The sequence below is a fragment of the Suncus etruscus genome, chromosome 9, assembly GCF_024139225.1.
Source record: "Suncus etruscus isolate mSunEtr1 chromosome 9, mSunEtr1.pri.cur, whole genome shotgun sequence".
In the NCBI taxonomy this organism is placed as follows: domain Eukaryota; kingdom Metazoa; phylum Chordata; class Mammalia; order Eulipotyphla; family Soricidae; genus Suncus; species Suncus etruscus.
In genome coordinates, this window is record NC_064856.1 from 26086017 (window position 1) to 26098987 (window position 12971).

General features: G+C 39.4%; 1 non-coding gene across 1 annotated transcript; it reads right to left on the reverse strand.

The window, feature by feature from the left end:
* Positions 1 to 726: 726 nt before the first annotated feature.
* Positions 727 to 891, reverse strand: LOC126019825 (U1 spliceosomal RNA). The gene has a single exon (XR_007499446.1). It is a non-coding gene; the product is annotated as a U1 spliceosomal RNA (small nuclear RNA).
* Between the last annotated feature and the right edge of the window lie 12080 nt (positions 892 to 12971).

Here is a 12971-nt window from a genome sequence, read left to right on the forward strand (position 1 = left end):
ACTTACTTCATCCCAGTGCTTGATGCATTGGTTAACATAATGTATGAGAAACTGGCTACAATGCTAAGGGCCAATAGCTAGTTCGATTGAACAATGATGAACACTTACTTCCTTTAGTGAGCTTAAACTTCTTTCATTACTCCTCTTTCAAAACTCTAACTTATCTTAAATAAATTGAACAGAACACCATTGTAATACTTACCAATTGCAAGAGAAGACTTCAAAGACCTCTCTCTATTTATTGCATCTTCATATCAAAATCGACAAACACTATGAGGTCAAATACTCTGTAAAAACTAGTATGCCCAGACAGAGAAGAAATAAACAAGGTCAGTTCCTATAGTGGACCTAGACTCCCAAACCAATGTGTATTTCCCAGCATGCAATCTTTAGATATAGCATTGGAGGATCCCAACCTTTTCTATAAAGGACAGATGGTGCAGAGAGATTGGAAAGATACTGTGTAGAATGTGCACTTGTGTAGAACAATGGTACACACATTGAACTTGAAATACTGAAGGATATTCCCCTATAAATCTGGGCCAGGCTGTTTGGGAAGCTTACTCTTGTTAGTTGGGTGTTACAGGTTCAAGGTCTATTCTCAAGCAGCCGAGTGGGAGATGCATACATAAGATTGCTTTTTTCAATAATAATACTGGAATATTGTTTTTGTGGTCATATTGATGATATGCCATTGGCTAATACTACCTAAGGGGGACTTTTTTTTAGGGGAGAGCATGAATGCAGTCCCCCCACTACCACAAATTATGCAGTTGAGTTTCCCACATTTGGGGAAATCGCAGGGGTCAGCACACCCGGAGTGCAATGGGTGAGCCTCGCCCTGGGGAAACCACCTTCCTGATCATAGTATCTACCCTGCCAGGTAAGTATAAGGGGGAATTTTTTTAAATTTCATGGAACCTAAGAGTGGTATTTTTTAAAATTTCATGAAGCACAAAGGGTAACAAAAGTTGAATTGCTAGAATAAGGAACTGCATCCTTGTGTGCTCAACAAGAAAATAGAGAACTTGATTAGATGGTTTTAAAAGTTATAATTTAATCCTTTCCTGGAAAATCTCACTGGTCAAAAAGAGTATTGATACCAAGTTCAACTCATGTTGCCAGAGCAGAAACTCAATATATTAAACTAGCCTTGTCAAGGAAAAGAAAACAGGGAGAAATTTTATCTATCTCTGCATGTTTTTGAGCCATGCTCTAGGCTGCTCTCAATGACCCTCATTTTTGGGTATTCACATTCTGTGTGATCATTTCCTGGATTTCCACATGGTTGGTCTGTGTGACCACAGCAGAGTGAGAGGCACATATCTTTCTGGGAAAGGTGATAGAGGACTTACAGCTTGCATTAAGATGGGTGATGTGGTCTTTGTTTCCTTGCTCTGGCAGAACTCAGCCACTATGTCCTGAGGTGTTCACTGTGGAGGGGTCCTCAGGGTGCATGCTCCTGTCTTTCGCCAACAGTCTAATGGAAATGAGGCTCATCAACCTGCATATGATTGAGCTTAGAAAAAGGTTATCTAGCCTATGGTTAGTCAAATAACTGCAGTTCCAGTGAACCATAAAGTCACAAAAATGGGAGAGAACCTAAACTTGAACCACTCAGTTAATCCCCACCTGGATTTCTGACATTTAACTAATGAGGTTACATGTATGGTTTTGAGAGGCTACATTGGGGGGGGGGATTTTTTGCCCAACAATATGTAACTATTCAATGCAATACAATGAGGTTAGCAAAATTTTGATATCTTATCCATCAGTAGATGGATCAGTAGAGGAAAACATAATTTTTGTCTTCTCTGAACCAAATTGGTTTTGTTCTAGAAGAAATGTCAAAAGTAGAAGACCTATAGACTTAAACTATTGCCTCTATAAAAGTTCCATGTGAAATCAAGTGAATTGAGGATAGAAGTAAATATGTAGAAATTACTAATAAAAAAAGTTGTAAGCCTTACATTGACTTTCATTCCTACATTTTTCATTCCTATTGGGTTGCCTTTTAATCATTAAATTCAGAAACTGATTAAGGATAATTTAGAATCATCTGAGATATACAAGACTCCAGTATCATGAGAAGAAGAGTGGAAAATGTATCTAAGAGTAGAAAGAAAGATTTAAAATTGTTACACTCTGTAGACACTATCATTTCCTTTATAATAATACAACATATTCAATAAAACTGAGGAGTTTTATGAAAGAAATTGGATAGAAAAACTTATCTATACTTCTGTACAATTATTCAGAATCAATTAGAAATAAAAGATGTTAGGTATAATTACCCCAAGGGAAAAAACCCCTTCAATATACCAAGATACAAGTCTAAAATTATGCCAAACCTTAATGTGTGACAAAAAATTTTTACTGAAAGAAAAGATAAGAATAAAATAAGTGGAAAAATAATGTTCATGTTCAAGAAGACTAAATATGAGTAAAGATTTCAACTAAAAGTATTTCATATTCAAATATATATATATAACTCTCCGGATGAGAGAAAAAAGCAATCTGACAATTTAATCCTATGATTAATTATTCTAAAGGTCACATGAGAACAAAGAACATTTTCATTCATTTTATTTTATTTATTACCTCTTTCCTTTCATTGTTGCCACTGCTGTAATCATGAGGTTTGCACATATACTCAGCATAGGGGGTATTGCTGGGGACTGAAGTTGTGGCCTTGGGCTTGCAAGAAGTCATTTTCCCTTTATGCAATCTCCCTCACCCCACGAACGTTTTTTGAAGTGTAAGTATGGTGCCTGCTTATTTGCTATGTAGGGTCAATCAGTCCTTTAATAAAGCCCTAATAAAGCCAATTTGATTTCTGAATTTATTTGGATAAAATTTAAAAGATTTGTTAGTGGTAGCAGCAAGAGCAGAAGTGAATGAGCATTGGTGGGTTATTTGTCCTAGTTTTTGAGGGCCAGACTTTCCAAGGTGCTAGAAAAGGGGCAGAGGTAGGTGCTGGATAGTTGTACTCCTCATGTTCAGGGCACCAGACCAACACATTCACTGGTAGCAGAAATGGAGCATGGATTTGAGAAGAAGCACCTTGGCCAGGGCATTCTAAAGCAGAGGGAGCACGAGAACTGGATAGCTAGATCCTGGCAAATGTGGCTGCACCAGGGAATGGTGCAGTAGAAGTGAGGCACCAGCTACAGAGAATTATATATGGGCCTGAGCATTGAACTGAGTAGTGAGGAAAGGTCCCCTGCCTAGCTCTCATTTTGAGAAGTACTAATAGCAAGATATAATCTAAAAAAATAAAGTTACTCTGTCACCAGCTGGACATTTTTGGATAGTTTGGGAATTGAGGCTGGTAAGATTCTAAGTCCATACCTAAAGGGGAAGGCAGATCCCTCCTCAGGAAAAAAGATATTTCAGGGGAACAACAAACCCTGACAAGGCATCAGGGAGGGTGAGAGGAAAACAAAGACCAACAAACCCAAATACTGAAAATTCAAAGTCCCCTTTTCCTTGACATCTCCTAGCATGAGACTTCTCTTCATCCAAAGTCCTAGTCTGTACAGTTAAAAAAAAAAAAAACCCAAAGAAACCAAACCTTTTCTTTTTTCTTTTTTTTTTTTAATTTTAATTTTGACCATATTGGCTTACATATCTTTCACAGTAGTATTTTAGGTACATAACATAGAATCGGGGAATACCCATCACCAAATTTGTCTTCCCTTCATTCCCTCCCCTTTCCTGTTACCTTCCTGCAACCCATATCCCTAACCATCACCCTGGGCTGCTAGAGTAAGTGGTCCCCTCTGTGTCTAGCTAACTACTAGTAATCGTATGTCTGTTTGGTCCTGGTACCCTCCCTTGTTTCCCCCTCTATTTGAGAGGCGGAGCTAGATAGTTTGAGTTATGTGGTTTTGTTTGAGGGAAAGAAAAGCAATAGAATGGGGTAAAAAAATCAAATAAGCTGAAAATAAGCGGAGTCCTAGAGGCTTTCAGCCTCAGTTTGAGAGAGGAAAGGAAAAAGGTAATTGAAACACCGCAACCATACAGAAAGAAATATCAAAAAAAAAAAATCTAGTGATCACTACAGCAATAAAGACATGCACCACACAATAGTCTCGGTCCTGAAATCAAACCATGCCGAGTGCAAGAAAAAAGAGAAAGATAAAATAACATAAAATAAAATAAAATATGGGTGGTAGGACAAAAACGGAGGTGTAGGGAGGACAATTTGGTGATGGGAATTCCCCCTGATTTTATGTAAATATGTACCTAAAATATCATTGTCAACAATATGTAAGCCACTATGATCAAAAATAAAAAAAAAATGATTTTCAAATGAAAAAAAAATAAAAAATAAAATAAAATAAAATAAATAAAGTTGGAGACATCACTTCAATATCTACATCAAAATAAAGAAGTCAAAAAATCAATCAATCAATATATATGTGGATAAAAGGATTATTATTTTTCCCCCTGCATAGGCACAATAACTATTGGGGACATTATAGAGGGAATTTCCTTGGCTTAGGAGATACAGGGTTTCTCCAACCTTGAAGTATACTGTCATGGGATTAACTATAGACTCCTTGCATGATCATTTACTCTCCCCCTCGGTGCTTTTGTGATGTATGGAAGACTTCTACTTCATCATGGATAGTAAAATCAGGGCTCTGTATCTAGAGATTTTGGTGTCTGTACAGCTCAAGGAATGGAGTTTATGATGAAGTCTTTCTTTGTTGTTCTAGCAGTTCTGCTTCTTCAGTGTCGTTTTAATCCCTCTTCTGCAGTGGTGGTCTTGGTCATTATGTTGCTCCTAGGATGGAGCCTGGGATAGAGTCTTTTGTTATGTTTCCGGAAGACCCATTCAGTTGCGATTGTCTCAGTCAGACCTCTGGAATTGGAGATCTTGTTTGTTGAACAGGTCATAGACCAAAACCTAGGCTAGAACTTTTTTTGTTGTTGTTGGTCCCAGGATGCGTACTGTCCAGTCATGGTTGTAACAACCAGTTATCTGTAGATAGCTATCTTGGCTTTTGCACAGATCAAAGGGTGACAAGTCTTCTGATTTTGTCTTATTGTTGGCTGGTGAGGAAGGACAACTTGCTCTTAGATCAAGTTGTTTCCATTTCCTTGTTGTCAGAATATCAATTTAGAACTGGCGCATGTTGGTGTCAGAGCAGCATTATGGATGCCCCGGAGGGGATTTGGTTCCTGGAACTGTTGTGGAGAACTGTGTTGTTTCTATGTCTGGGATCCAGGAGTCAAGGCTGGACGGTCATTGCCTAATTTCCTGGGGTGAAACCAAAACTGTAGTAGAAAAACTGTTTCCCTATGCTCACCTATCCAGGATATGTCTCTTTTCCTTTTAAACTCTTTTACCCCAACAGCTCAACACCCCTTGTGCCCTGGAGCACTGCCCACCCCCCCCCTTCAACCTCAATTCACTGTGTACAGCTGGTTGCAATCAAAATTGGCTTTTTGAGCGAGCCCTGGCTCAGGGACAGCTCTTGACCCATGTCTCCCCCCAGCAGCTGCAGGACACATCCAGCGTCTCCATGACTGGCCTCAGCTGGCAGATCACCTCGTTAGCTGAAGCAGTGATCCAGATTCTACCCACTTTGGACTTAATCACAACAGACTAGGGGGGTATTTCTTTACTGGGAAACATTTCTGGGGATATGTGCATTTCTTTATATGTATTTCAGGGGAATAATATTATAATATAGAATATAGAATATAACATAATACTATTATTATACCTATGTATTAGAAATTATAGAGTATGACATCTTCTGAGGGATAGATATCACTGTGTAACCATAGCCCCCTGAAGTCCCCATATTACTTTGTGGCAATATCTGTTTTTTTTCCTTTTTAAATAGACACAATAAAATGGGGGAAATCTTATATAAGAGAGGAATTTCCATCTATTAGGAATAGGAACTCCAAAATTTATATGTTGCAGGTGGGCCCTAAACCCTTAACATTTGTCATATTGGTGTGACTTAAGCTTCAGCTGCTCTGAGATTGGCCGCACACCCCCAAACTTTGGGTCCCATCACTGGATCCAAGGACAGGTGGCAACAAGGGAACCAGTGCAAGCTTCATGCCACCCTGGCATTGACTTGTTAGTGGGGCATGGGTTATGATGCCCTGGCAACAACGAGCAAATTGGGGCATGCTAAGTGACACCCTGGCATCAACGTAGGACTTGTGAGAGCCCCATAACTCTAGTGAAATGCTTGACAATGAAAGCCTCCAATGAGAAGAAAATGAAGGAAAAGAACCATTTACTTTTTCTGGTCCTAGAAGAAAGACCCTGGGGTTAGGCAAACTATAGGCTGGTCTGAAGTCTGCAGTTGGAATGTATGACCAAATGCTTCCTAAGAAAGGCCACTATTGGAGTAACCGGTTCTCACCATAATTAGGATGATTTCTTTTTTGCATGTTGTCTGTTCATGTTAGAACCAGGTTATAGGGATTGCTTAGCTTGTTATTTTTACTTCTCGTATTCACCAGTAGTACTATGCAGCATTGTTACTTTTTGTATAGGCACATTAAAATGGGGAAATTTTACAGTTGCAAACAAGTTTCTATCTAATAGAGATAAAAACACATAAATTTTATATTGCAGTGGGGACTTACACACTGAACTTTTGTCATAGTGACTTGGCTTAGGCTTCAGAAGATCGGACATTGACTATTCACTTATGAACCTTGTCCCCATCTATGGAAACAGCATGGTTTTCTACACTAGTACCAAGAATCAGGCTTCTACCAGGGAAGGCCCTACTGCTGCCCTGGCATCAACTTACTCCAGACTGAGCTCATATGACACCCTGATGACTTGGTAACAACAACAACAACAACAACAACAACAACAACAACGACCTGCTTTCAGAGCAGGGTTCACTGCATTGCCACTTAATGGTGAACTGAAATCAGAAGATGCTCAGTGTCACCCTGATTTCAACATAGGATCTGTACTGAAATCAGGATCTTTAACTACAGAAACCTGTCAGCAACAACTGTAATTATGAAGAACTTTTACTGGGACCACAGAGAAAGACTTTGGGGTTAGACACCTTAGTATGCCTGAAGTTTGGAGTTGGTCTTATGATAGGATATTTTATGGGTAAAGTCTTCCTGTTTTTAGGCCAAAGGTTCTTCTTTTCTATTTTCCCCATATTTTGCTATGCCTATGCAAACAACAACTGTTGCATCAAATAATTAACGATGGAGCTGGATGGTGAAGGATGGAGGGATCTTTCTCTCTGCCACCCCAAGCCATGTGGCTTTGCAACCTCCATCCAGCTGGCGGGTCCCAGGCCCAGGTGAAAGGCGGAATCAAGACTCACTCACAGGCAGGCATCAGGAATCATCAACTTTATTCATACCCTATCCACCACATGTGTGGTTTTTATCATAACCTTTCAAGCACAGCCATACTTCGCTAGCCCTGCGTCTTAACTTCTTTCAGCCATCTTCCTTTGACCTCCATCCTGGTCAAAGACCAAAAGAGGCAAAACCCAAAAGCCAGAGAGCCTAGCAGGGCAGAGCCCTAATCCCCTGGCTCAAGGGTTTATCTACCTATTCCAAGACCCCTCCCAGGAATGGGCGGGGTCTTTCAGGTAAGGTCACACCTAATATTCAGTTCCCAAGAACCCTCCCAGAAATGGGCAGGTCTCAGATAGGTACACCTAAATCCAGGTTGGAGTTACAAACAACTACCACACACAACATTTTTATTGTATTTTAAAATATCTTATCTTAAAAAAAGAGCTTACTAAACCTTATGCTATTGTGTTAATGACTTTATTGGAGATACATTAATAGTCACAAATATACTTGGTACTGAACTTTTCTTCTTTTTTTCTCTTCCATTTTATTTTTTAGTTTTTCTTTCTATTTTTTCCAATAACTTTGCTTTCCTTTATCTTGAAACAAATGTATTATGATTGGTTATGTCAAGTATGTGATGCATTTTCTTTAAATTAAAAAATAAAGAACACCTATATAATTCAGCAATACCTTCAGCAAATTCTTGGCATCTATTCCCAAACACAAAAACATCAATTTGAAAGAATATATGCCACCTATATTCATTGCTACACTTAGTACAATAGCCAAGGTATGGAGAAAGTCCAAATGCCCAACAACAGGTGAATGGATCAAGGAGTTCTGGCATAGATGCATAATGGAATATCATGTGTCTTTAAGAAAGGACAACTCATGTATTTTGTAGCAACATGGATAAAATTAGAGGATATCTAGTGAAGTTGGTCAGAAGGAAAGGGACGGATATAGAATGTGTGATTTAAAGATGTGTGATTTAAAGATACACAATGACAGAGGGAGAGAAATAGAAACAGAATAGTCTCACTCATCTATGGGTTTTAAGAAAAATTAAGGACATTATTGTAATAATGCCTAAAGATGAGGGCAGGAAGGACTGGCTCACAATATAAAGCTCACCACAAAGAGTAGTGGTGCAGTTAGGGAAATAACTACACTAACAACTATCAGGACAATGTAATGTTAATGAGAGAAATAAAATACCTGTCTCCAAGACAAGTAGGGGTTTGGAAGGAGGTGGGGGGCATTGGTGGTGCGAATATTGCACTGGTGAAGGGGGTGCTCTGTTTATGACTGAAACCCAAATACAATCATGCTTGTAATCATGGTGCTTAAATAAAAATTTTATTAAAAAAATAAAGAGGGGCCAGAGTGGTGGCGCAAGGGTTAAGGCATCTGCCTCGCCCACTCTAGTCTAGGATGGACGTGGTTTGATCCCCTGATTCCCCAAGCCAGGAGCGATTTCTGAGCACATAGCCAGGAGTTACCCCAGAGAGTCACCAGTGTGGCCCAAAAACCAAAAATAAAATAAAATAAAATAAAATAAAATAAAATAAAATAAAATAAAATAAAATAAAATAAAGATACACAGTGAGGTAGCACCAAAGATCCAAAGGTAACACAACGGAAAAAGTGACCCATGCAAGTGTGTTGAGGGATTGGTGAGAGGGAAGGGAGAGGCATGGGTACGTGGGGTATCAGAATTATGCCCATAAAAATTTTTTTATTTTTTACATGACTGAAACCCAACTACAATTATATTTGTCATCAAGTTGTTTAAATAAAAAATTTGTAAGCCAAATAAATAGGTATTTTGTAAATTACAGATTTATTTGGTTTCTGGGTTTTTTGTTTGTTTGTTTTTTGGGTCACACCCAGTGACACTCAGGGGTTACTCATGGCTTTACACTCAGAAATCTTTCCTGGCTTGGAGAACCACATGGGACACCAGGGGATCAAACTGCAGTCTGTCCTAGGTCAGCTGCATGCAAGAAGACATCCTACCACTATGCCACCACTCTGGCCCCGAGTTATTTGGTTTTTTTTTTTTTTTAGGGTGGGGTGTAGTTTACACCTGGTTGAGTACACTCCCTGTACATTGTTTGGGTTAGGTCACTCCCAAAAGTGTTAGGGTCACATAGTGCCAGGGATAGAATTCAGGGCTCTGCATTCAAAGCATGTGCTCTAGCACTTTAAACCATCTCCATGGTCCTGACAAAGTTCTTATAGTTAGGCAAATTCTTTTTTTCCCCTTTCATTTTTTATTTTTTAAAATTAGTTTTAATTTTTATTTTTAATTATGAGAACAAAGATGCAAAGAAAAAGGACAAGGTAAAGTTATAGTGGAAGGACAATCACCCATAAACAGAATTCTCAGTAGTCCCATTGCTGATATCTTAACTTTGAACTTTCAGCCAAAGAACATTAAGAAAAATAAAACAGAACCCACATACAATTACTTTGTTCCTCAAGTCCCCAGATTGTAGTATATAATATTTCTTAGCAGCACACAAAGCAATCTAAAGCCATAAAACTTATGTAACTCCTTAAACATTGAAGGCAAAGTACTTTTTTACATTTCCATGCACATGCATATTAGTTTAAGTTAACTTCAAAAGTTTATGTGGGTTGCTATTCTTAAGGATTAGAGTCAAAGGAGCACAGTAAAAACAGTGTTAGAGTGGCAATTATTGTTTGCATAGGCCCACCAAAATATGAGGGACATGGAAAGGAAAAGCCTTGGCTTAAATACAAGGAGACCTACCCCTGAAGTTTCCTGGCATCAGACCAACTCTACGCTCCAGGCAAACTAGTTTGTCCAATCCAGGTCATTGTCTGTAGTGCCAATACACTTTTATTTTTCACACAGTCTCTGTTGTTGGTATCATGTTTCTGTATTAAAGATCCTGGAATCTGCATATCCTACATTGCAGTCAGGATGGTGCAGAGTGTCCTCTCATTTCACCTCACAATTAAAGGGCAATGCAGAGAACCCTGTCTTATAAGCAGATCGTTGTTGTCATCAAGTCTTCTTAGTGCTAAGGGAAGTCTCTTTTGAGCTGGTCGATGTCAGAGAACTGGTAGGGTCTTCCCTGGTAGAGTACTGCTTCCAGGTGTTGTTATAAAAAACCTTGGATGTTTCGCAGATAGCTTCCCTGGTTCAGAGGTGAATGGAGCATGCCCAGCTCATTATATCAATGTTCAGGGTGTAAGGTCCCATTGCACTAGAAGATTTGTGTGTTCCAATCTCTATTAGATAAGAACTTATTTGTATGTATGATATTTTCTCATTTTAATGTGCCTATGCAAACAAGGAAAGTTATCGGCATTATCGGTGCATATGGGGGCCATAAGAACAAGTCCAACAATCCCCATGACATGGTTCAATCATAAGCATTAAACTGAGGGACTCTTCCACCAAAATTCCTTATTCAACAGCTCACAAAGAGAAGACAAAATAAAAAGTGGGTAGAATCTTCACGGTAAAAGAATATTTAGAAAAAGTTATAGCTGTTAAAGAAAATATACATAAAATATTCAAAAGACATATGTGTCCATTTTATGTCTTTTGAAATAGTTGGGGGTTGTTAAATCCAATGCACGACTTTGGTCTGTGATTAGGACTGTGTAGTACTGAAGTTAAAAAGGGTAAATGTGGGGGTACTGATGGTTGGGGGTGAGAGAGTTGAGGAGTAATAATGAGCTTTGTAGGGGTGTGCAAAAGGGCAGAATCTATTGGGGCAGGATGTCGGTCTTGGGCCTCACAAATTAAAGAACTTAGGGTAAAGAGGGTTAATTGAGGGGAAGATAAGGAATTCGGATTGGGAGATGAGGGAGTAGAAGGGGCTCTGGTGTGGGGGAGGTGAAATATATCAGGGGGGCTATATACATTGTATAGATGAAATGTTTATGGATTAGGCTTGGCAGTCAGAGAGGACCACTGTATAGGAAGTCATGTCTACATATACACTGATTTTAGAGACCTATTTGAATATTATCCTCCAACTCTAGGGAATTCCATTTTTTTCTAGAAACAGTCAGGAATTAAGAATATTTTTGGGTGTTGTTAAAATGTATATATATATATATATATTCATATGAAAATGAATACTAGTAACAAAAGAACTCCTGAATGGGGTCCAGTATGCATAGGGGAGAAATTTATCTCCCCCACCCTCCCCCCAGGGCCCAATTTACCAGGCATGGCCCTGAAGACCAGTCTGGTGTGGGGAGATCTCAGTCCCCTGGACTAAGTGGTCAGCCCAGGGAGCCTATGACTAGCTGTTCTGCCCAGAGCTCCCAACATAACAGTTGAAGACACCCAGAAGTCCTGGCATGTTGAGTCTTCTGAGCCCAGCCCCTGCCTCTGTAGTTTCTGTATGCATAGGGGAGAAATTTCTCTCCCCCACCCACCCCCCAGGGCTCGATTTACCAGGCGTGGCCCTGAAGACCAGTCTGGCCTGGGGGGAATCTCAGTCCCCTGGACTAAGTGGTCAGCCCAGGAGGTCTATGGCTAGCTGTCCTGCCCAGAGTCCCTAACATACCAGCTGAAGAGAAACAGAAGAACTGGCATGTGGAGTCTTCTGGGTGCAGCCCCTGTAGTTAGACAAATTCTTTAATATTTATTCCAACTATTAAACAGACCATTCATTAGAAAATTTGGAGCCCTTCTTTTGTTTTCCAGAAGATGGCACTGTAGCATAAGCTTTTTTTTGGCCTTAACTCAATGTCATGGTTGGGTGATGGCAGAATCGGTGCTGGCAGTGGACACTTGGGATCATACATCCATGAATATTAAGACGGACCTGAAGAGCAAAGACCTCCAAAGATCTGAAGTTGGGCCTCTTCCCTCCCAGGGACGACAAAAAATTACTTTTTGTTTGTTTGTTTTTGGGTCACTCATGGCAGCTCAGGCATTACTCCTGGCCCTACACTCAGAAATCGCTCCTGGCAGGCTCTGGGGACCATATGGGATGCTGGGATTCAAACCACCATCCTTCAGCATGCAAGGCAAACACCCTACCTTCATGCTATCTCTCCAGCCCCACAAAGCTACTTTTTTTCAGAGCCCTTGTTTACTCTAATTACTTCTAAATTTTGTTTGGCACCTTTTTTTTCCTCTTGGATTTGTAGAGAAACCTCTTTTCCAAGGGTGGAGAAGTTCTCTGTATTATCTCCCTCAATACTTGTTTTTTTCCCTTTATGGAATTTTTATAATTCAAAGACTTTTTTCTCTTGTTCTTTTTTTTATTAAGTACCTTACATTTTTTCTTAGGGTTTTGTTGCTCCCTTCTTTTTTGACTTCTTTATCACTGCTAGCTTGTAATTGGTCTTCAAGTTAATCTGTGTGATTCACCAGCTCTGTAATTCTACTATTACAGTTTGCTAACATATTTTTCAGTTCCTTCAGTTCCATTTCATGGATTCTTTCATCTTCTGAAAGAGTTCTTTTTTGAGTTGGTTGAATTGTTCATCTATAGAGATCTTAATTTCTCAGGCTAGTGACTCATTGATTTCCATTGCTAAACCATCAGAATGTACAGATGGCAATTCTGTACCAGTGTTGATTCACAATGTTTAACTCTGCAGTTATAATTTATGTAATGTTTAGTATACTCTATAAGTACCTGCTATTG